A 24,604-nucleotide genomic window follows, 5' to 3' on the forward strand; every position below is an offset into this window, starting at 1 on the left:
GGTCCTGTTTTCCTTTTAGGAGACTTCAACCATGTCTGGCACCCAACCCTAGACAGTACACACACTAGAAGATCTGACATGGGCATATTCCGGGACTCTATCCAGGCGCTTCTGGGGGACATGGGGCTCCTAGACAGTTGGCGTGTAGCACACCCAAACACCCGGGACTTCTCGTTCTATTCCCATGTGCATCAAACCTACTCACGACTCGATTACATCTTTCTCAGTCAGTCCCTACAGGGCTCCCTACAAGACGCAAAGATCCTCCCTATCTCCGTATCTGACCATGGGATGTACACTATTTGTTTAACTTGGCTGGGTGGTGCCCCGAAACCAGCGCAATGGTACTTCCCAGAAGCATTAGTGAGGGACAAGGAATCATGCACGCAACTGAGGGAGGAAATTGGGGAGTTTTTCTCCTTCAATAACCCGGAGGAGACCTCGGAGTATAACACCTGGGACACGTTCAAAGCGGTTCTGAGGGGTAAATGCATTGCCCTTAACTCGGCCCTTAATAAACAGCGCGCTAAGGAAAGGGAAGGCCTGGAACAGGAGCTATCGAAGGTCGAGCAGACTCACAAGCAGACACCCACCAGACAGACACCACGAGCACTCACGGCCCTTAGAGGCAAATTGCAAGCCCTATATAACAACAGGGCGGAGTTCACCCTCCTCAAGTTGCGCAGCCTAGCCTATACCCAGGGTGACAAGGTGGGGAAGCACCTGGCCAGATAGTTGAAGGATAAACGAGAGGGGGAATATATCGGGGGGAATACGCGATAGGGCGGGGAACCTAACTCACAGAGATGAGGACAAGGCTGACCTCTTTGGGGCGTTCTATGCATACTTATATACAGCGGACAGCCCTGACGCTGACTGCCCAATCGCCTTTTTGAGGGATCTGCCCGTCCCACAGGTGTCCCCGGGGTGGAACGAAGTCTTCATAGCCCCTATCACCCTAGAAGAAGTCCTAGCGGCTATCAAATCGCTCAAGGCCCATAAGGCACCTGGAATAGATGGGTACACTGCAGTCTTCTACAAGACCTTTACCTCCGAGATTGCGCCTCACCTGGTCCGCCTATTCAATCGTATGGCCACGGAGGGCAACTCTGCGGCCTCCATGACCGAGGCGGTGATCTTGGTAATCCCCAAACCGGGCAAAGACCCTTCCCACTGTGCCTCCTATAGGCCCATTGCCCTCCTTAACGTGGACGCAAAACTTTACTCCTCTATACTGGCCAAGAGACTGGGCGACCTTATGCCGCTTATCATCCACCCCGACCAGTCTGGCTTTATCAAAGGGAGGCAAACTCAGGACAACACCAGGCGCATCGTCCATCTAATAGAGAAGGCCAACAGATTCAGAATACCTGCAGTGTTGATCGGTCTTGACGCCGAAAAAGCCTTTGACCGCGTGGATTGGAGCTTCCTGTGGTCCACCCTGACTAGGTTTGGGTTCTCCCCCCAATTTATTACAATGCTCCATCCCAACATTCGGCACCCGTGCTCTAGGGTCTCGGTCAATGGGGTGCAATCGGCCTCCTTTGGTCACTCCAGGGGGACGAGGCAGGGTTGTCCTCTGTCCCCCTTACTCTTCGCCCTCAGCATAGAACCCCTAGCTATAGAGGTCAGGGAGCACCAAGGGATAGAGGGTCTTCCCTTCACTGGAGAGGCCCACAAAATCTCGCTCTTCGCGGATGATGTCCTCCTCTCTCTGGCCAATCCGCTGGGTTCCCTCCCACATCTACAAGACGTGCTTACCTCCTTTGAGGAGGTGGCAGGCTTCAGGGTCAACCTGGACCAGTCCTACATTCTCAACCTAACTCTTTCTCAGGCGGAGGCCTCGCGGCTTCGAGCGCTATCTCCGCTAGACTGGGCACCCTCCTCCATACAATATCTAGGGGTCCAGCTGACTCCCAAGATCGATCAATTATACGCGGCCAATTTCCCTGCACTCATCACCCGCCTCCAAAAGGAACTGTTCCGTTGGAAGCCGCTTTTTCTCTCCTGGTTGGGTCGCATACATGCTATCAAAATGACCCTCCTACCTAAACTGCTCTATTTATTTCAGGCACTCCTTATAGAACTGGAGGAGGACTTCTTTGCACGCCTCAAGACCATGATCCTAAAGTTTGTGTGGCAGGGGGGAAGGGCACGTTTCTCCTTCTACATGCTAAGGCACCAACAAAGGGAGGGGGAGCGGGGCTTCTAGACCTTCGCCTTTATTATAAAGCAGCTCAACTGCGCATTCTGGTTGAATGGACACAGATGGAATCTGAGAAGCACTGGCTCCATATTGACCGCAGCGTAACGGGCAGAACGATCTGGGATTTGATCTGGCACGCTAAAAAGGACAGACCCCTCAATGCGTACATCAGCACCCCTACACGCACCACCCTAAAAGTGTTGGACACTGTGGCGGAGAAGGAGGGCTGGACGTCCTTCCCGTCACCGGTCACCCCGATTCACTTCACCTCTTCCTTTCCTACAGCGCTCCGAGAGGAGCCGTTAGACGCATGAAGGACGGGCGGATGTCTTGTACTCACGCACCTGTTCCACAACTACGACCCACTTACTTTTGACAATTGCAAGAGGGACTATGGGGTGGGGGACCGGGAGCGCTACCACCATGCGAACTCCTTCACTGGGCTCTGGGTCCACAGGTTAGGGAAGGAGCCACCAGAGCTCTTACCAAATTCGAATTGTTCCTTCTCAAGGCTAAGTCTATGAAGGGGGCAATCTCGGCACTGTATAAACTCCTGCTCTCCACAGAGACCGCACCACGGCCACGCTTTATGTCTTGGTGGGAGGGGTTGGCTCAGCTGGACATTGGGGAGGAGGAGTGGAAGCACCTGTGGGCAGACATCTTCCGCTTTAACCGCTCCATGAAGCTGAGGGAGGCACATTTAAAGGTAATGGCAGACTGGTACTTGTACCCAGCTAGACTGGCTAAGATCTTCCCGGGGGCAACAGATAGGTGCTGGAGGGGGTGTGGACTGTTGGGAGACTTCCAGCACATATGGTGGGATTGCCCCTCCATTAGGCCGTTCTGGGAGGAGATCCTTGCTCAGATAAAATCCATTTTAGGATACCCGGTCCCGGCTACGATGGCAGAAGCTCTTCTTGGCCTTCGGGACCCCCAGCTAGAACACCAAACCAGAGCCGATAAAAGAATGATGTGGTTGTGCTTAGGGGCTGCTAAACTAGCAAAAGCTTGGAAGCAGAGGGAGGCACCAGCGATGTCACTGTGGCACTCCCGCCTGTGGCAATTGCTCAGCCTGGAGCGTATGTCCAACATTTCTCGAGAGGACTTTAAGAACTTCGAGTATCGCTGGGGACCACTGGTCTCGTTCCTCTCTAAGGGCCTCCCATCTGCGGTGTGCCCCTCTACAATCAGGGCCATGCATTTGTTCCAGATTTAAAGGCCTCAAGGGCTGATGGCTACTGTATGGCACTTTCACCACTAGGGAGGGCGGGAGAGGGTGTTAGGGGGGATGGGGAGGGAGAGTTGAGGGATATGGGGTTTCTTTGTTATTGTTCGAGTAAGGGTAAAATGTCCACCTTTAGATATCCTGGTGCTCTGGGGACTCGACACTAGCGGAACGCTCTCGCTGGTATGGATGGAGCTTTGAAGGGAGGAGTGCATGTCATATTTAAGGTCTTTTACGATGTGCCATGGCACTTGAGGATTCTTCCTTCTGGACTCTACTGAGACTCGACCCTGGCCACTCAAGCAATGACCGTTATAGACTTAAAGTGCACGGTCCAGAGGTGACTTGAGTCGTTGTGAAGTATTGACCCCTTAACTTGGCCATGTTGTGCCTGCTGTACTCCTTGTCTTATGGGCCCCTGCGTGGGCATGTTGGCGGATTGTGCCCTGCTTCTTTAAATGTGGACAACAATAAAATCTGTTTACAATAAATTGAATGTACAGCTTTCTGTAACTCGGGTTGGTGATGACCTCCATATACTGCTCATACATGCCTAGTAGCTTGAACTCTAACAAGTCTGTGAGACAGCCTCCTGTCTCCACCCAATTCTCTGATCCACCCAATTCCAATAATGGGTCTTAACACATTCTCTACTAGGCAGCAAGCTAGCATTGGGTTCAACCCACAAATTCCCCATGCCTATCGTGGAAAGCAGTGTCTGGATACTGGATATTGCTAAACCACCCAATTTTTTTGAACCAATCTAAGAGAAGGACTTCTTCAAGGGCAGCCATATAGTGGGTAAGCAGAGGTGTGTGTTTTAAACGCAGCCAGAAACGAAGGGAGCATTGTCTTGCTTTGTCCTCTATGGTGGTTCTGCCCATGTCAAGCCTCAGAAGAAGGAGCGGGGTACTCTAGGGGAGAGAATAGAGCAACCTCAAGAATTTGTTTTCTGTACAGAGAAGGCCCTCTAAATTGTCGAGCCCCCAAATGTCAGCCCTGTATAGAGCTGAACCTTCCACCTTCCAATCATATATCTGGAGCGTGCTGCTATCTGCCTTGTTTGCGAAGCCCTATATTGCTTAATCAATGCCCCTGTATTTTTCCTCTGCAGAAGGATTTGTTTTGAGATGTAGTGTTTCCAGGACATTTTCTCTGCAAGGGTTACGCAAAAAAAAATCAAAGGTGTCCACTCTCTCCAAAGGGATCACCCCCAGCAGCAGTTTACCCCTGAACGATTTGTGGGGGTTAATCAGCATAAGCTTTGTTTTCTAGGTGTTGACCTCCAGTCCTCTCAATCCACAGAAGGCCAGGAAATGGTCAAGTTGCAGCTGGAGGCCACTGGGGGTTTTAGAGACCAGCAGAGTGTCATCTGCAAACAATAAAGTTGTTATTTTCACTCTCCCCATTGTGGGGGCATCTGTATGGACCTCTGCTAGGTACTTCACCACTCCATTTATAGTAAGTGAAAATAGGGTGGGGGCTAGGACATAGCCCAGCCGTACCCCTCTGACAACTTTAATTGGGTCTGATAGCTGGCCTTGATTCCCCCAGTGCACCCTTGCATAGTTGTCCTCATGCAATCGACTTAAAAGTGCAAAGATGTCCTGTCGGAGCCCCTGATCATGTAGGACCTGCCTTAGTTTCGGCCTGGGGATAAGATCGAAGGCTGACTTTTGATCGATAAAGGCAGTGTAAAGACTGCCCTGTTCTAATAACACTGAATTCCAAGACAGCAAAGTGAAATGGAAAACCTGATCAATGGTGCTGACTTTCCTCCTGAATCCCGCTTGGAGGGGGTATAGTATGTTATTTTCTTCCATCCAGTCAGTGTTTTTGTTAAGTAGAGCACCGGAGAAGACCTTCTGTATACCATCAGTTAGGCTGATCGGCCTATAATTGGAGGGTAGAGAACTGTCCCCCTTCCTAAATACTGGGAATACTTCAACTCCCTTCAATGACGGAGGTATCAGGCCCCATCAGCACTTCCGTTTGCTAGTGCCTGAATATAGTTGGTCCAATTCAAAATGTCTTTCAGAAAAACATCTGAACCAGAGACTTTGTTTTTAACTATGGAGTTGATGCTTTGCGTTATCTCGGCTGAGGAGAATAGTTTATTGTTAGGCTGGACACTGGTATATTCCTTGAGGGAGCCTTCAATGTCCGTCACTCCAGATCCTGTTTAAACTGATGAAAAATGATCAAACCAGGCAGCGTCAGAGATGTTATTTGTTGCTGGTTTGGGTATTTTGGCATCACCCCTTGTGACTGGCAATCAGAACTGCTGAGAATCTTTCCTTTGGCAGGCGTTGTGAATCTGGAGCCACCGCTTCTCAGTCTACTCCTTTTTTGCTTCTACCTGCGCTAACTTGTTGGACTTCCTGGCCAGTCGTATTTTTTCTACATTTTTGCTTTGATTGCACCTGCCAACTTTAACCGGAGTTTCTTCCATTTCCGGGGAAACCATGAGAGTTGGGAATTGTCAGGGGGCTTCTTGTGAAGAGACCTCGGGAGACTGAAGTAAGCAGCTAGCTCAGTACAGAAAGAAATATGGGAAGTTGGGACCACTGAAAGCTTGTCCCGCTGAACTAGTATATCATTGCGTTTGCTAGTACTATCCTGGAGTACTTGTTCTATGGCTTCGAGTTTGCAGGCATCAATAGCTGAACGTGCCCACTTAAGGTGCCTGTTGTTGTTCATGGGGCATATCTCCTTGGTCGAAAGCTTTGTGCCAGAGCTGCTGATGTTCTTGGTCCAGATAGTAGTCATGGTAAGCTTGAGAGGGTTGTGGTTGCTATCTGTAGTTACTCCAACTATCATATCCAACACTTCAGACCATAATGTCAGGTCTATTAGCACATAATCAATTTGGCTGTGTTGGCAGTTCTGATGAAGTTATTGGCCTCCTTCTTGTCGGATAAGGTGCAGACGTTAGGTGCCCTAAGCCCATACTCAAGGGTTAAGGCTTGAAGCTGCAAGGCAGTGTGCATCCATTTTTTAATTGGTTGCAAATCAAGTGGGGGAACATGCCACAGTTCATCTACCTTGCCACTGTCTGTTAGGTCTTCTATGCCCAAAGGTTAGTAGGTAGTATTGAAATCTCTTGCTATTATTAAGGGAGATAAGGACTCTCTTTCCTCGAGGCAATTTCAACTGGAACCAGCCTTGACACCACAGGCATAGACATTATAAATGTCCACCCCCTTACCGTTCCTACCTCTAAGATTGATCGCGGGATGTTCAGACTATTAGTTTTGATCGCTCTACCGGCACATTGCAGATCAAACTTAACCCAGGTCATCAACCCCCCTGCTGGTCTAGTAGTAACAGCTGGGCAGCTTATCATGATGTAACCGGGGGTGAAAACAGGTGCAGTAACCCACATTTCCTGTAGGATACAGATGTCAAAGTGCTCTATGTACTGGATCCAGTGAAGGAGTTCCACAATGTACCTCAGTCTTGCCACATTCCACATCAATATGCAAAGTTTAGGTGCCGATACCTCTGGGCCACTGCAGGCTGGATGGAGGTCCTCTATTGCACAGCTCATCAGGGGGTGAATAGAGAATGCTTCCTGATCTAGGCTTACCCTTGATGGAATGCCGGTGGTGGCCTGTATAGGATCTAACATCTCTATAGTAGAGAGCTGGGACTTGGGTGGCAAGTTGCCTGGTGGATCCTCAGTCATAGTAGACTCGATGGTTGGTGGTAAGACCCTGGCTAGATGGCATGGGATCATAAGGGTTGCATATTCTTGGCACAGCAGTCAATCATTTAAGGCCAGGGATGAGTCAGCTCCCATCAGGATGTCATACCTTTTGTGTGCTCAAAGCTGGAGCATGGCAGTGGGGGTATACTTCATTTGTATGTTGGTGGTTGCAGGTGAGCACGCTCTTGCCTCCAGAGCTATAAGGTTGTGTACTAAGGTCTCATCTCTTAGGTGAAATTCGAATAAATCTGTTGGTAAGGTGTTGTGGGTTACTCGTTTTACCCAGAGGATGTCTTCCCTGATGACAGATCTACACCCTCTTATTTTCCGGATCCAATGGATTGATTTGTTAACCAAGGAATTGCTGTGTTCATATTTGGCATAGAAGGATGAGGTTTTTGGTACATTGATCATGAAAATGCTCTTAGGGGGCACTGGTCTTGTTCGTGCCTTGGGCTATAGAGGCGCTCAATATCAGCTGAGTTGGTATCTTTTGTGCCCACTGGGTCCGGGAGCTTTATGTTTGGTTGTATTGGATGCCGCGTTTGAATGGACACGAGAGGCCCAAGAGGGCCTAAAGTGTCCATAGGCTTGGCGGCAGCACTGGCTCCTAGTGAGATGTCCTGTCTCAATAGTGAACTCGATGACTGGATGGGTGTGTCTACTCTAGGTTGATCTTTATCCACAAGTATCTTGACCTGTTTAGTAAGCGCTACAATTAGCGATGTAATAGAGGGACTTCGTCCCTGAGTTCGGTGATGACCCTGCAAGTGTCCTTCCCTACTATCGGATAATTGGCTTGGTGACCCTCCCCCCTCCTCTCTTTCTCGGTGTCCTTGTGCACTACAGCTAGAGTTATAGATGAAGGGACCCTACCTGCTTCTTCCTGCCTTCCCATTGTGCTTTCAGGCAAGTTGTGAGGTGGTGAATAACAATTGGTTATAGGAACATTAAAGATAGTATTGATGTCAACTATGTCGGTTATGTCAGTAGTGTCTTCTGTTAAGTTTTTATCTGCCACTTCTGTGGGAGAGAAAGAAGTCCCTATTTCCCTAGCAACCTTCACTGATTCGTATGGGGTAGTGATTTCTGACACTGGGACCTTGGTCAAAGCACTTTGTGTAGTGCGCTTAGTAAATGTGGATGGAATTCACTTGGCTGAATTGGGGTTTGGACTAGGGAGAAGGACCAGTTCACCAGAAGGTTGAAGAATGCCTGGGGCATCTGTATTCAGAGAGGGAACCAAGATGTCATGGCATTCTACCAGAAGATCTTCAATGCGATTGAGAACACAGTTGTTAGCACTAAGTTTACGACTCATCTTGGTTTTCCTGACTTTCCTGCATGGCCCCTCGGTCTTCCCACCTTTATCTTTGTCAATGGACTGCTTTTTCCCCATGGCGGTAAGTCAGTACGTAGCAACGCTATAGTACAAAACAAAGGTGAATCTTATACTGCCAATGAAACAAACTTAGTAGCAGTGATTACCACACCTAATCAGGGGGACATTTATGGCAGCTGACTAACGGCACCCCAAAGACAAATCTTAGAACTAGGAGGAGGTGGCAATTGGGGAATCAGCAAATGTAGATTTTTAACTCACAGTTTTAAATTGTAACAGAATTCAAGCCTCGAGTCCCAAAGAGTCTCAGCTGGAAAGGAAATGCAGAGTCCAAAAGCTGAGGGAAGGGGCCCTGCCACTTCCTATCGATAATGGGCAAAGACGGGCCAGCCCTTTGCCCAGACTTTTCCCGGGCACAGCCTTGCGGATGTCCCAAGCCGTGGGATTACTGCATCGCTTTTGAGCGCAGTGGTGGCTCCTCCATCCTGGGAGAATGGTGACTTGTGGGGTTTGGAGTCCCCCCAGAGAGCCCAACGACCAGCACGGGCAACAGCAGCAGGAAAAATGGTGTAGCGCACTGTGGGATGACTGCAGCGTTGTGGTGGCTCCTCCCTCCTGGGAAAATGGCGACTTGTGGGGATTTGGAGGCCCCCCCCCGGCGAGTTCACGGACAAGCACGGGCAACAGCAGCAGGAAAAACGGTGTCTCGCACCGCGAGATGACTGCAGCACTTTTGAACATGGTGGTGGCTCATTTCTCTTGGGAGAATGGTGACTTGTGGGTTTTGGAGTCCCCCCAGCGAGCCCACGGACTAGCACGGGCAACAGCAGCAGGAAAACGGTGCCCCCCCCTATCAATACCAGAAAGGTTTATACTCACTATGGATGCATCCATGGACAGATGGGGAGCCCACCTGGGAGAGCTTTCAACAAGAGACTTTTGGTCAGATGCAGAGAAGAAGTTCCACAACAAAGTGTTGGAACACTGTGACATAAGAATGGGTTTAAAAGCATTACTTCCCAGACTGACAGGTCAGACGGTCCTAGTTAGAACAATCAACACAACATCTGTGTTCTACATAGCTAAGAAAGGAGGAATGCAGTCAAGTATCCTTTCAGAAGCAGCTCAGCTGCTGTGCAACTAGGCTATTTCTCACAGGATAGACATTGCTCTGGAACATCTACCTGGCTGTCAGAATGATCACATGGATGCGCTCAGCCAGCAAATGACAGATTGTCACAAGTGGGAACTAGAACAGAAACAGCTGGATTGCATTTTCAATCAGTGGGTTCACCCCACAATCTATCTGTTTGCCATTATGAACAATTGGAAATGCCTGTACTTCGCAGGCATGTTCTGGCACCCAGGGACGAGGAGCAATGCTCTTTCAATCAGCTGGCTCAAGATATTTGCCTACGCTATTTTCTCCTTTTTTCCTGACCCCCAGGGTGTTGAAGAAGGCAAAGATAAAACATTGCACTTGATCCTCATTGCTCTGGTGTAGCCTCACCAGTACTGTTATGGTGAGCTTCTGCAGTTGGCACAACATAATGCCATTCCTTTGAAGGTGCATCCCAGGTTGTTGTGCAGACATCATGGAGAGATTCTCCACCACAATCCCATGTAGTAAAGTTGACAGCATGGTACCTGACCACCTAGATTTGGCCCAATAAATTTATTACAAGAGTGTAAACACATTCTAGCACAGGCGCGTGCTCCAGCAACCAATAAGACTTTCAACACTAAATGGAAATGTTTCTGTGTCTGGTGGAGGAATTATGGTCATCATCTGCTTCAAATACAGCCTTCTCAGATCCTGCCATATTTCTTAAGCTTAGCAAAATTGGTCTTAAATATTCTTTATCTGATGATGGACCATTTAACAGTTCATGAAAGAGCTTTTTACTGCATTTCAACGTCTTTGACATCCTCCGTTTCCATGGGAACTTAATACAGTCATCAGTCAGCTGATGTTATTTCCTTTTGAGTCTATACTAGGAGTGGATTTAAAATTTGCTTCATGGAAGACAGCACTACTGCTGTCTCTGACATCTGCTAGGAGAGTGGGAGAGATTCAGGCATTCACCATCAGAGAACCTTTTCTCTATTTCACTAAGGACACAGTGATACTCCCAACCAATCCTACATTTATCCCTACCGTGCCTACTCACTTCCATTTGAATGAGCCTGTTATTCTTCGATCCTTCTTTCCTAGTCCAGCTTCACCAGCAGAAAGATCATTGCATTCTCCAGACTTGCATAGATGTCTCAAATTCTATATAGACAAAACAAAGGTCATATGCACATCAGACCAGCTATGGAATCATTTGCACAACCATGAAAAGGCTAAAGCCTATCCAAACAGGTTAGGGCATGTTGGCTGTCAGCCGGTATTGCTATCTTGCATGCCAAAGCGATCTGTCTTCTTCAAGGAAGAGTGAGGGATCATTCCACCTGGGTCATGTCTATGCTGCGGTGCCTTTGAGAAACATCTACCATGCAGCCACCTGGAGGAACAGGCATATGTTCCTGAAGCATACCTGCCTTGACGTGGACACACATGCTTATGCAGTAGTGCGACAGGCAATCCTGAGAAACCTATTTCACTAAGGGTGAGCCTTCTTCTTGCTTTGTTGTATTTCATAGTGTGTACTGCTTGCAATTTTGATTCTAGCATGTGAATATATAAACAATCCAATGGGGAAGGAATTAGTTACTTACTTGTAACTTCAGTTCTCCAACTTTGGTATCTTTGATATATTTACATAGGACCCTTCCTCCTCCCTGGTCAGAGACTCATTGTATTTTATTTTAACACTTGTCCTTAGAAATCTGAATTGTGGTGACCTCTGGGAAGTGCAGGAATTCTTACGTTTCCACCTCATTGGCTGAAGTTTGCGTTCTTTCAAATGAGATGGATTTGTTACTAAATCTACTAAGTTGTTTCAGGCCTATGGCCATTTTAAAATATATACTGTTTGATATATATTTTACACTGTATACTGCTATTTTAATGTACCAGGGATTGCCAGTAAGACAGCGGGATAGGATTCAAGAATGTGAATATGGCTCAACTGTATATGGTCACAAAATACAAACAATGAATCTCACAAAGGGAGAGAAAACATATGCAACTTCAAATGAAATACAAACTCATCCCAAAATAATGACTTTATGCAATGAAGGAGTGGATAGATTAAGAGACAAAAGTTTCCGCAAAATCATATGCGAAACAAAATACACCTAACGTAGGGAATAGAGGAAGAGACAATAGTTTCATCTAAAATAATACACATCACATATCTATGACGGAGTGGATAGGTGAAGAAACAAAAGTTTCAGAGACATTATAAGTACATTTTAAGAACCATTCAGGCTAAATACAAATGATCTGTAGAAAACCACCTCCTCTGCCTAGGTGATGGTGGGGGTTCCTCGAAATAGAATCAGGGAACAACGATTAAAGAGACAGGAACAAGATAGGTCAGGAACAGCTAGGCCTCTCTGCCTACCGACGGACAGCGACGTATCTCCCCTCTTTCTCTCCTGCCAGCCTAAGCATAAGCCACACTCTTAAAGACACCCGAATTATACCCTAAAAAGTACATGTCCGTCCCGCATATGTTTCAAACTTTCATGTAACTCGCAAGTGGATTGGTGGGCTTAGGAGGTGGCATTGTCACACCACTGTACTTCACCTATGATTCAGTTAATTTAGTGTTCTAAATCCATTCCCAGGGTTTGATTCTTAGCTCGTTCTCACAATTTCTAGACATGATACAGTTAAACAATCTTTCTTCATAAAATTTAACATCATCCGCAAAATGAGTCTCCTGTCCCATGACTAGTTACATCACTTGGCAGTCAGTCGTTACATTGTCCTTCAACTTGTACCTCTTTTCTGCCATGCACAGCTCGTCTGTCTTGCCTCTGTCAGATCGGATTCACTCCTCAGTTCACCCCTCCCGCTTTAGCCAACTTAAGAAAGATGGCGATTTTTCCAGCACACTCAAGCAAATAGATATATATATGTTTTAATTATTTGATAATGTACTTTTCAGTGTTCACTGTTCACCACCCACCTTTGCACTATTCCTTGTTAGCATATTTCCTAGCATAACTTGAGCAAAAAGCGACATTATTTATTATTTCAAAGCAGGATGCAACATGCAAACTACTGATGTACAAGCAGCCTAGTCTTGCGTTATTTTTAGTTTATTCAAAGCACAAATGTTATTACAGTTTTAACTCTTTCATATATTATTTCGTGTTATTTCATGCATGCGCAAAAGCAATTTCCCTTGTGCTTATGTAAGGTGTAAGTTAGTCTTCTATTACTACTTATTGTTAGTATGTATTAGTATTATGGGGGGTATTAATTCGAGCAGGTTTCTTTGTGTGAACCCCTGCTCCATCAATACCCCCTCTTATGGCTTTCAGGAGCCATCATAAAATAACTACCATACAGAGTGCCATCTTCATCTATTTAAAACTCAGTACTCTTCTCTCTTTTTATGGCACCCTCATCTAAATCTTTCATCATATCATAATATTCTCCTTTCATATCTTCTAATTCTATATCTTCTCTTTTTCTGTTGATTCTTTGATTCTGTCACTTCTTTTCTTCCACTCCTGCACTTACAACACTTAAATGTTGTTATTATCACGAAGGCTACTGTGGCTACTGAAACAATTGCCAATTTTTTTTTAATAAACTACTTCCAAAGGTAGAAAATCATTTATTTACAGATGGAAAATTCCTACCAAGTCTCTCCCAAACACCGTCAACCTCCAGTTGGATCAAATCTTCATGTAATTTTTTAATATTCTTGATATATCCCTCAATCCCCTTACTCTTATCAGGGATATATGTGCAGCTATGTTGGATTTTCAACATACCACAGCCGCCACCCTCTTTTGCCAATAAGATATCAAAGGCAAGTCGATTTTGCAAAACCATTGATCTGATTGCAACCATTTCCGTGTCAATCATCGAGAACCCACCAGCAGTATCCGTCGATAAATGATGAACCAGTGTGGACAATTTCCACACTTTGTGAGAATTCAGAACGACTACAACTGAGGGTATCAGTGCACCAAAAATATCACCTACTATTTCAGAAAGACAATAGCAAAATAACAACAACCATATCAATGTGCAGGCAACCTATAACAGGCTTTCTTACTACACACATAATAGACTCCTGGAAAGACAGGATCAGTTCCACCTTACAATCTCCATTCTCCAGAAATTTGGAAAGTATGCTCATATTCACTAGAACCAATGAAATAATTGTTATAGTTAGTTTTCATTCTAAGCAAACACATTTTTCCCTTCTGAGACCAGTCTAGGGAAATTGCAGCATATGTCTCGCCTTTCTCATAATTTCCTTCTCTAAAAGCCCATGGTGGTACCTGTGACTTCTGTTCTGCAGCTTTCCTTTGGAAAGTCTCTCTTCTATCCTCTACCATTTCTAGTAAAAATCTTTTCCTCAACCCGCAAACTACAAGTCAGGTTGTTTTTATAAGCATATTCTATATCTAAAGTTTTAATTATATGAATTTTTTTCCCATATAAAGTGCATTCTTACTACTTAAAACTTTATTCAGTTCCTTAATAACAGGTATTTCTGAAAATACTAAATCTATATTGGAAAAGTGGTATTCGAGCTTCCCTGTCACGTAAAACGGGCTTGTTAGTATGCTGCAAGACACACCATATGTTAAAGGAAGGTGGTGATAGGTCACCCCCTCTGAGACAGACAAAGGTAATTGCATGCATATATAACTGTCACTCACATTCATTGTGTTAATGTACTCATAAAGTAATTTAGTAATGACATTTAACGAGAAATCACGAATTGATTTATCATGATGGAGAACGCTTCTATCAAATTGAACTGTATTAGTATTTTGGGTTTCATTTGTGACATCACTCATTCTTTCACTTGTTACATCATTAGTACTGTTTCCTTTATCAGTTATCATTAGAATAGGTTCAAAGACAGTTAATAATAACCACATGAGGATTAATAGAAAGACACTACATAAGCAAACTTTAATATACCTATATTTTAAACTAGATTTTGGAAGTTCATTCACTTCTGCTTTAGCCATTTTGTTTTCTAAAAAATAAAAATCTACCTAAACCTATTATTCTAATTTTTCATTTTTTTTTTTAAAAAGTGTCATCCTGCACTTCAAGGCTTTCATCTTTACCCCACTCTTTTATTCTTTTTCTCCAGATTTTCGGAGTCTTTGAATTCCTTTTCTTTTCGGTCAGCAAGGTTGCACCTTAATTTGTCACAATTCTCTCAAGGTGATCTCAATTTGCTTTCATCAGTTTGCTCAATATCAGAACTGTCTTTTTCTTCACTTGGATCTGAGCTTTCAATTTCTTCCAAAATCACGTATGTCCATTCAGGTGCTCTGCATTTCCTACTTGGAATTCTTACTCTTCTTGTTTTTCGTATTAATTCTTCTCCTGGTTCTTCTTCTTCTGTTTGACGTGAGGCCTCATTACTTTGTTCTGGTCTTTTTCTTAACCTTCTCTTCACAAGAGTGTACATCAATCTTTTCACTCCACCTTGCCAATTATCACCTGTTCTTGTTTTCTTTGCTTTGACCATTTTTTTACCCTCTACATCTGGTTCACAGGTTCTTTTGTTTGACCTTTCTTCTGACTGTTCTTCTTCCTGATTTTTAGCCTCTTCTGTTTCTTCTGATTCAACAATAACTCCTCTTTCTACTGTGAACTCACTTCCTTCTGGTTCAAAAACAGTCTTACTTGTTTCTGGTTCAGCTGGGAATTCACTTTCTTATGGCTCAACAGTGAACTCACTTCTTTCTGGTTCAACAGCAGTCTTTTGAGTCCTATAATCTGGTGCCCACTCTATTCGACCTGTGTTCGGCTGTTCACCATCTGTTTGTTCATCAGAATCTGTCACTCTAGATTCATCAGCTTCCCACACTTCAGCCACTGGTCTATGACTTTGTTGTACAAGTTGTTGCTCTTTCGGTCTTTCAAGTGGATCTAGAACTCGTCTGGTATGGCTTGCATGAATCCAATTTGGCAAACCACCACACTTCATTGCCGTTGTCATCACCAGTATGATTTGATATGGTCCGTGCCACCTGGGTTCTCAACGCGATTTTCTCACGTGCTTCTTGACGAGAACCCATTCACCTGGACTCAGATCATGAACTTGATTTCGCTGTACTGTAGTGGCATCTTCTCTAACCTGGTGAGACACAGAACGTACCAGTTAGGCCAATCCTCTGCAATAGTCAAGTACCAGATCATCAGATATACTCATCAGTTTGTTTGCTGGTATATATACTTGTCTCATTGCTCTTCCCATTAGTATCTTATGTGGACTCAATCCTGTCTTTATGTGAGGAATGCTTCTAAGACTCATCAGTACAAGGGGTAAAGCGTCAGGCCATTTCAGTGATGTGGATGCACACACCTTCCCTAACCTGGATTTTATAGTGCCATTGATTTGCTCACCCACTCCAGAGCCTTCAGGTCGATAGGCACAATGCAGCTTCTGCTCAACTTTAAATGCTTCACAAATCAGCTGAATTATCTCAGTATTAAAATGGGTTCCTCTATCTGTTTCTAACGTGACTGGAATTCCAAATCTAGGAATCAGTTCTCTCAAAAGCAGTTTAGCTTCTATGAGGCTATTATTTCTTCTCGTGGGATAGGCTTCCACCCAGGGAGGGAACAAACAGACAATGACTAGCACATACTTCAATCTGTTACATGGGGGAAGTTTGATGAAGTCCAGTTGGAGTCTGGTAAATGGACGACCTGGTCTTCCAATTCGTCCCCAACTAACAACTGTCTTTCTCCATGGATTTTGCTGCCGACAGGTGACACATCTATGGCAAAGGCTCTCTGCAATTATGCAATTACCCTGAATTTTGGTTTATATCATTTTTTGTTGTTGTTTGAATATCTTTTATTGCATTTCTTTTATGAAAATAGGTAACACAGCGGTATTGCAGGATATACATGGCATGTCATATCAGTTTTCCATACGTGATAGCGAAATAAACACAAAGTACTAAGAACAACACAACAAGATTGTTGAACATAGCTGTATGAGAATATAGAACAACGACAACAGTTTACCAGAATAATCTATCCTTCCACCCACATCCCACAAATTAAATGGTTAGTTTGGGGCACCTATGTTAAGTAACTGATGAATCAAGGCGAATCGGGCGTGCTGGAAGTGTATTGAAAGTACTGCCAGCTGGCCAGGTCTGGTGCATTACATTCAGCGAGTGACGTCCTAATCAAGAGGAACGGCGTGAAAGGGGAGAACAGGACTATCGGTATGTGTCAGCGTATGAGGTCGTGTGTATCGGTCAACAATGTCACCCAATTCCAGGGTGTGTCCCCTGCTTTGTTCTCAAAAGAAAAGCGCCCGTCCCTGAGGATAACCGTGGCTGTGCACTCACGGCCACTTCTACAGTTACCGAGCAAAATTCAAAGCGATCTGTAATGCAATCTATATTCAAAACCGTTTGTTCATAACAATAAACTGTGAGGAAGAGCCTAAGAATAAGGGGACTGGGACCTGAGTAATGTCAAAACAAAGAGAGGGGGGTAAAGGTAAGGGCGGGCATGTGTGTCACTGTATCAGCAGTGGGAGTCATCCAGCATGGCGCGCAACAGCCGTAGTGAGGTGGGGGGGGAGCGGGGGAAATTCGGCAAAGATCTCGACCTAGAGCCAGCAGGGGAGAAAGGTGGGTAGCTAGAGGGGGGTCGGTGGGGGGGGAGTTGGAATACTGTCTAAAGGTGGAAGAGTGGCTAAATAATACCTCCCTGTAGGCACGCTTGGTGAAAGGCAGCCAGGGTGTTGTCCCAATCCTGGGCTATGGGATACACGCGGAGCCCCGCTGTCTCCTCCCGGTGCAAGGCTACACTCGCCGCCTTAGCCCAATTTTCAAACGAATGACGCCAGTGTATTGCTTGGGGAGGTTCGCCATTCTTCCAACGCTTGGTAATAAGTTGTTTCGCCGTTATTAGACCAAGATCCCAAAATGTGGCCGGGACCTTCGTCTGTTTTGTCTGCTTAAATAAGCCCAATAAGCACCTTCCCACGTGTGCGGTAAACTGCTCCCTGTTCCCGCCGCAAGAGAGGCCGATACTGCCTTCCAGTAATCGTGTAGGAGAGGGCACGACCAGAGCATATGCAAAAATTGCGCATCCACTAGTCCGCACCTGGGCATGTTGTTGGGTCAAGGCCAAAATAGCGGTTTATTTTATCCGGGGATAGATACGCGCGATTTACAATATAGTATTGGATGATCATAAAGCGGGAGTTGCGTGGAACATTTAGAGCACCAGCCAGCACCATCGCCCATTCTTTATCGGTCCAGTCTCGACCCCTATCTGTGGTCCATTTGTCTCGCAAGCGCTGTGAGGAAAATTGAGTATGCATTTGTAGGGCCTGCGCGAGCCAGTGTACTATGTGGGAGCCATTCCCCATCACGTGTAAATACTGTATCAGCAGGTGGGTTGGCAATTCTTCTGCAAGGTCACCCCAGGCTTGCGTTAATAAGTGTGTGGTCGCTGCGTGTGTGAAGAATTGACCAACCGGTAGCCCCGTGTTGGCCGCTAGGGTCTTGAATGGAAGTAAGGCACCCTCTGCAAACAGGTCCCCCAGCCCCTCCAACTCAGCTCGTGTCCAACTGCTTAACGCCGTCTTCGAGAGTGCGCCACCTTCCCAGGGTGTCCCCAGTAATGGTAGATAAAGAGCATATGATTTGGTGGAGCTTGTGAGTTTCAGGCTCCTCACGTAGCACTTCCGCGCCACTGCAAGGTGCAGCTGCTCAGGGCAGCGGACCTTAGCTAAGGGATGAAATAGAGCGTGGACCTGTGCAATCGTCATGATAGTGTCGTCCGTGGCAGTATCACCTAGGTTCTTCCCGCTCAGCCAGTAGGCAACCTACTGCAGCTGCGCCGCCAAGTAATAGAGCTACTGGTTAGGATCAGCTAACCTTCCATTTTCCGCTGAAGCATATAATGTCCTCACGCGATTCGGGCCGCCCGTGTTCCATATCAATCATCTAGTCAAAGTTTCCAGCTCTCGAAAAGTTCGGGCCGGGACATAAACCGGAAGGTTGGCATAAAAATGCAGCAATTTAGGCAGTGCTATCCTTTTTGTCAACGTAATTCGACTTGGGACATGGAGTGGGAGGGAGTTCCAAAAAGTTACCTGAGCCGTAAGCGATGAGATTGCCCTTGTGAGGTTGCCCTCTAACAAGTCAGTGGGATCTCGATATATATAAATTCCTAAATAGCGAAAAGTGGTTGGATACCAAAGGAGTCGCTCACCCAGGACCACAATATCACATTCCGGCGTGTCAGCAGCAAAAAAATATACCCCTGATTTCGCCCAGTTAACTTGGAGACCCGACACTTCACCGAATACGCGGAATATGTTGGTGATTACCCGTGGGAAACAAGTGAGGTCTCTGATGTAAAGGAGTAGGTCATCCGCGTACAGTGACACCGCGTGTATCCCATCATCCAGAGGGATGCCCCAGTCTGCGCCAGAGGCGCGGAGCTGTGCCACCAGGGGCTACATCATGAGAGAAAAGATTAAGGGGGAGAGGGGCCACCCTTGTCTAGTGCCTCTGCGCACTCGAATCGAGTCCGAAAGGAGCCTGCCTGTGCGAACGCACACCACCGGCTCTTGGTACAGGAGTCCCACCATCTGAAGAAAGGCATCACCTAAGCCAAATTACTCCAGAACCAGCATCAGGTAGGGCCACTCCACAGAGTCGAATGCCTTCTCAAGGTCGAGCACCATGCATCCTGAGTAAGGCCATTGGGGTGTAGCTAGACTCTGCACCCTAAACAGGCGTCTGATGTTATAGGACGTACTGTGGGTCGGCACAAAACCGTTCTGGTTGGTGTGCACCAGAGCAGGTACCAAGGGCGCCAGTCGCTGGGCTAGCGTGGAAGCCAGGATCTTATAATCTGTATTGAGGAGGGCAAGCGGCCTATATGATCCCATATTGAATTAGTCCCTGCCCGGCTTCAGGAGAGATATTAAATTTACCTCGTTCAGCGTAGGTGGGAGAGCAGAGTCTGTTATTGCTGCCCTGTACACTCGCAATAACGGACTGACTGCACCTGACAACCGCACTAGGGTACACAAGGACATTGCTCCCATTACAAGCGGATTCGCGCATCGACCCGGTACCGCCAACTTACTTACTTGCCATCCGACAAAACACCTGACGGATTGCCTAATTAGGCATTTCCCAACGCGGGAAGCTTGACCTCGGCAAGGAATACTTTCTGCCGACTTTCATTCCCACCCCGTGCGCTGTAACTCTGCAGGACTCAAGGAGCCCACCCACAGAATCGGAAACATTGGATATCCAAGTTCCGCTATGCGCACATCCCTCTCCCGAAGAGGCGTATAAACTGTTCCCAACAGGCAATACAATTTTAATAAGTCCTGATGATGATCCCAATGTATTTTAGAGCGCGGGATCAAAACGTCGACCTTTTATAGTAGTTATACAGTATAAACCAATGTGTATCATTCACTGTATATACTACTCTGGTAAAACACTTGTACTATTGATCTAAGAGTGTCCAGGTTGCTCTTCTTCTTGCCTGAAAAACCTCTTCTCTCTTATACCTATTCTCATCTCTCTAATCTTTTCTGTTCTGCGGTAAGGCACAGGATTGTGCTCTTTATATTTTCTGTAATGTGATTTACAAATATTTCTTCATTGTCAAAATAAATTCCTTGTCCGGCTGGACTTGGACAAATACATAAGCAGCTCATCAAGGCTTGGCTTATTATCAATGTTCTTTATCTCTGAACTGCTTTGGACCACTGTCTGTTTGCAATTGTCTAAAACCCTTGGTCCACAGCCAATTATAGGGTCCCCCTTGTTTTTGAAAAAACTGTACACTCGCAATAGCTCGGGAATAAGGATGATAGAATAGGCCTTGTAGAACTCCGCAGGTAGTCCGTCAGGTCCCGGGGTTTTACCGTTGGAGAGGGAAAAGATGACTGTTCGGAGCTCCTCCGACGTGAGCGGCGCTCCTAAGTCTTCCCATTGCGCCTTGGTAATTACCGGTAGGGGCAAGGCCGATAAATACTCTAAGATGTCAGCTGCAGTGACCCGCAAATGAGAGCGGTACAGGCCCTCATAATGTTTCATGAAGGCTTCGTGAATAGCCCTCTGTGTGTAGACAGTGGCACCCTGAGCGGTACGGATGGACATTACCGGCGTAGTCTGGGTGTCTCGCCGTATTAGCCATGATAGTAGCTTACCCGGCTTGTCTCCATGATGGTGTGTGCGCGCCAAATGGGCTTCATAGTTTAAATTCTTCAGCCTGTCTAAAAGTTGTATGTGTTGCTCTCGGCTGCCATCAGCTTCTCATCGTCCCCCCCAACCGCCTCCTGTTCCCCGGCTAGTAAGGTGGATTCAACCCGTGTCAGTTCTCCTTCTATCTGTTTCCGCATTCCCGCCTGCATTCCCGGGCAATGGCCCCTTGTGACAACCTTAAACGCATCCCATTCCAATTGCGGGGCGGACGCAGTATCACTATTTTCGTCGAAATACTGCAAAAGGCGGGTTGAAAGCGCTTCCCTATATGGGGCGTCTAATAAGACATCTGGTTGGAGTCTCCATGTGGGTACTGGCGGGTGGGGGCGTTCCCAAGTAAAGTCTAGGGTATGAGGGTTGTGGTCAGAGTGAGTGCGGCCTAGGTAACAGGTGTCTGTGACATGGGGAAGTAGATCGCTCGACAGCATGAACCTGTCCAACCGAACGTGCAGTGTGTGGGCACCTGAATAATACGAATAAACCTTCGCGTGAGGGTTGCGACTGCGCCAGGCATCATGGAGGTCCCACTGGGTCGCCCAGTCTGTGAGTGCCCTCATTGCCCCATTTGCTGGTGCGTTAGCCAGGGGAGGAATGACCGATCCAAGGCAATATCCAATACACAATTATAATCACCCCCAAGCAAAAGCGGTATCCCAGGCCATGAAGCTATCACCGTTGACAACTGCGAAAGGAATTGGCCCTGATCAGTATTAGGGGCATAGATGGAAGCAAGAACAATGTGCTGCCCATCCAATTTTCCATGAAGTACCACATACCTGCCTTCCGTATCTACCTTACAATGAGTGAGTGCAAAGGGGACCCCAGGGCGTATCCAAATCAAAGCCCCTCGCGCATATGACGAGAAGCCTGTAGCGTGTAGTTGTCCCATCCACCTGCGGCGCAATGTGAGCACCTCTGGGCCGGTCAAATGGGTCTCTTGCAATAATGCTATGTGCACCTGGTGTTGTTTAAGATATGAATAAATCTGGTAACGGCGTGAAGGTGTGTGCAAACCACGCACGTTCCAGGTGCAGAATCTAACCGTAGCCATTACACATCTGGTCTCTCGTGTCTCCCCCCAACCATCCACCACCAGTAATCAGCACAGTCACACCGCAGAATAGACACCCACTTGCACTATTGAAAGTCTTTCGCACACACCCGTGATCCCGCAAAAAAATATGAGGGGAGAGAGAAAAGTCAACCAACCAAGGGAAACAAAAATACAATACCAAAAGCTCGACAGCGGAACATGTTGTCGTCCAAACGCTCTAACAAGCTCAAGAATCCGTAAGTTCAAGGGGGGTCACTGAGCACTTTGCTCTCTCCTTACGGCGGTATCATGCGATCTGGGCGAGGGTGCTACCCCTCCCACAGGCAGTCCGTGTCCTTCGGTCCAGTTCCAGTGGGAATGCCTGCCTCGTAGGGCCCTGGATCCCTCGGGTCCGGAGCTCGGCTACCTGGCAGCGTCTTGGGACAGGTCTCAGTGTGTCACTCACCTCCGGGGGTTCGTCCACCCCTATTATGCTGTCTCACGACTCACCAGCACCGGTTACATTCATGTCACACCTGGATCAATGGGCCAGGCTCCAAAATGGCATATTACCCAGAACCAGGTGTCTCTCCGGGATCCGGGCGGTCTCGCCAACTTCACAGCAATGTCTCATTGAAACAAAGTTCCGTTGGTTTCAAAAGTTCTCAGAGTCAGACAAGAGGGCCAAGTGCCCTAGGAGGCGTTCACTAGATAAAATCGGCAGTCTGCGGGGTAACATCTGGTAGATCCGTCGATACTTCGGAATCTGTCAATCCATAAATGTGTTCGTCATCGCTTGTGATGGCGCGGGGGCTAGTCTCCATGTTGGGGTCCGCTTCCAGCGAGCCGCTGATCTCCGCCACCATCCGAAGGGCGTCTTGTTGCTCGCTATGTGTGAGTTCGGGTTTGGGACCCACCTCTGTCTCCGTGTGTGTCGATTTTCTTGGTGAGGGTCTTCGTCGACGGCGTCGCCGGGGTCCCCAGTCGCGTCGCATCGTCAATGGCAACTCACTGGGTTCCTTATCAATGCCCAAGTCGAGCCAGGCCTCAACCGCCTCAGGGGTGTTGAAAAAGTGCGTCTTATCCTGGGCCACCACACGCAGGCGGGCCGGAAAAAGAAGGGAATATTTCAGAGCCAGACGGCGGAGTCGTCGTTTCACCGCTAGGAAAGAGTGGCGCTGGCGTTGAACTTGTACAGTGTAATCGGGGAATAACATGATCTTGTTGTTCTCAACTCTGATGCCTGACAATTTCCTAGTCCCTCGCAATATGGCATCGCTGTCCCGGTAGTTCAAGATGCGAATTAGCATAGGCCTCGGATTGGAGCCTGCAGGAGGAGGTCGCGTTGATACACGGTGGGCCTGTTCCACTACAAAGTGTTGCGAGAGGGTACCGTCTGGTAGTAGATCCACGAGCCAACGCTCCATGCGTACCGTCGTTTCCATACCATCCCAGCATTCCGGTAGTCCTATGATGCGGATGTTGTTTCTCCTTGCCCGTCCTTCCGCATCTTCCGCGCGGTCCTCCAAGAACTCCACTCTGTTAAGGAGATCCTGGACATGTCTACCCATCTGTGCGATCTTGGGCGTGACATCGGTCATGGTGGCTTCTAGAGTAGTCGTCCGCTCCGATAGTTTTTTATGGTCAGCTCGGAGGTGCGTTAGGTCTATGGCCAGACTGTCTATTTTCGTTTCTAAAGAGGTGCCAGCCAATTGCATCGACTCCTCCAAACGCTCCATTGCCGCTAGCATCGTATCCAACTTGGAGGCAGTTTGGTCTGGCTCAGTCGATTTTGCCATCCTCCCCTTCACCTGTGCGCCACTAGCACCAGCTCTCGTCTTGGGTCCCCCAGACATGGGCGGCGTAATGTAGTCGAAGTACCAGCGCGTTCAGGAAATTCCCCCAAAGCTTCAAGTAAGGTACAGTGCGTCGTGAGGTCGATAGAGTCCAATTGCAGGGGGACATAGGAAGACTGCCTCGCCAATTCGTTTGGACGTCCTCATTGTATACCAAAACGACCTGTCACATCTGGGGGGACGCCAAAAAGGAATGAAATGCACAGTCCCCACCTGCTGTCAATGCCTGTCTGCGTGTCCAGGTGGCAGCCAAATTCCCGTTGTGGGGGTTCAGGGCGGGGAGGCACAATCCTACAATAGCAGCCTCCCCCGGACAGCCGTCTGCGTGACCGGTGCAAGTCCCCTCAGCACATGAACCAAGGAGGGCGGCGGCTACTGTAGTCCACTTCCTCGCCCCACATCTTTTCCTCCAGTTTTCTCCAAGGCAGGAGTGGCTCTCTCAATAGTGGGGCAGGTAGGTCCAGAGTCCCAGTGAGGCAATCGGTATTGGACACTCCCTTACTCCAAGCACCACACCCCGGGGACGGGCAGCAGTTGCAGGGGAACCTGTGTCCTCTCGACCAAGGGCAGGTCCCGTCTGTGGATGTAGCCAGAGCCTTTACAAGTCGGGGGGGGCGCTCCGCGAGTGTCCCGCGAGTCCCTGCTCGAGAGCCCAAGTCAAGGGACCTCAAGGTAGAGTGTCGGCGGCAGGGCCCCTCGGGAGTCCCACGACTCTGCACGCCTTTGCTCCCGCACCAGTTGGCCCACCAGCCAGAGGAGGCAATCCGGAGCGCGGCCCACCTTGCCCTGGTTCAAGTAGCCACAAGTGTCCTCATTCCCCCCTGGGGGTGCCTGGTCGTGAAAGGCCGCCCCCCAGGA

The sequence above is a fragment of the Lissotriton vulgaris genome, chromosome 1_1 (assembly GCF_964263255.1).
Source record: "Lissotriton vulgaris chromosome 1_1, aLisVul1.2, whole genome shotgun sequence".
NCBI lineage: Eukaryota > Metazoa > Chordata > Amphibia > Caudata > Salamandridae > Lissotriton > Lissotriton vulgaris.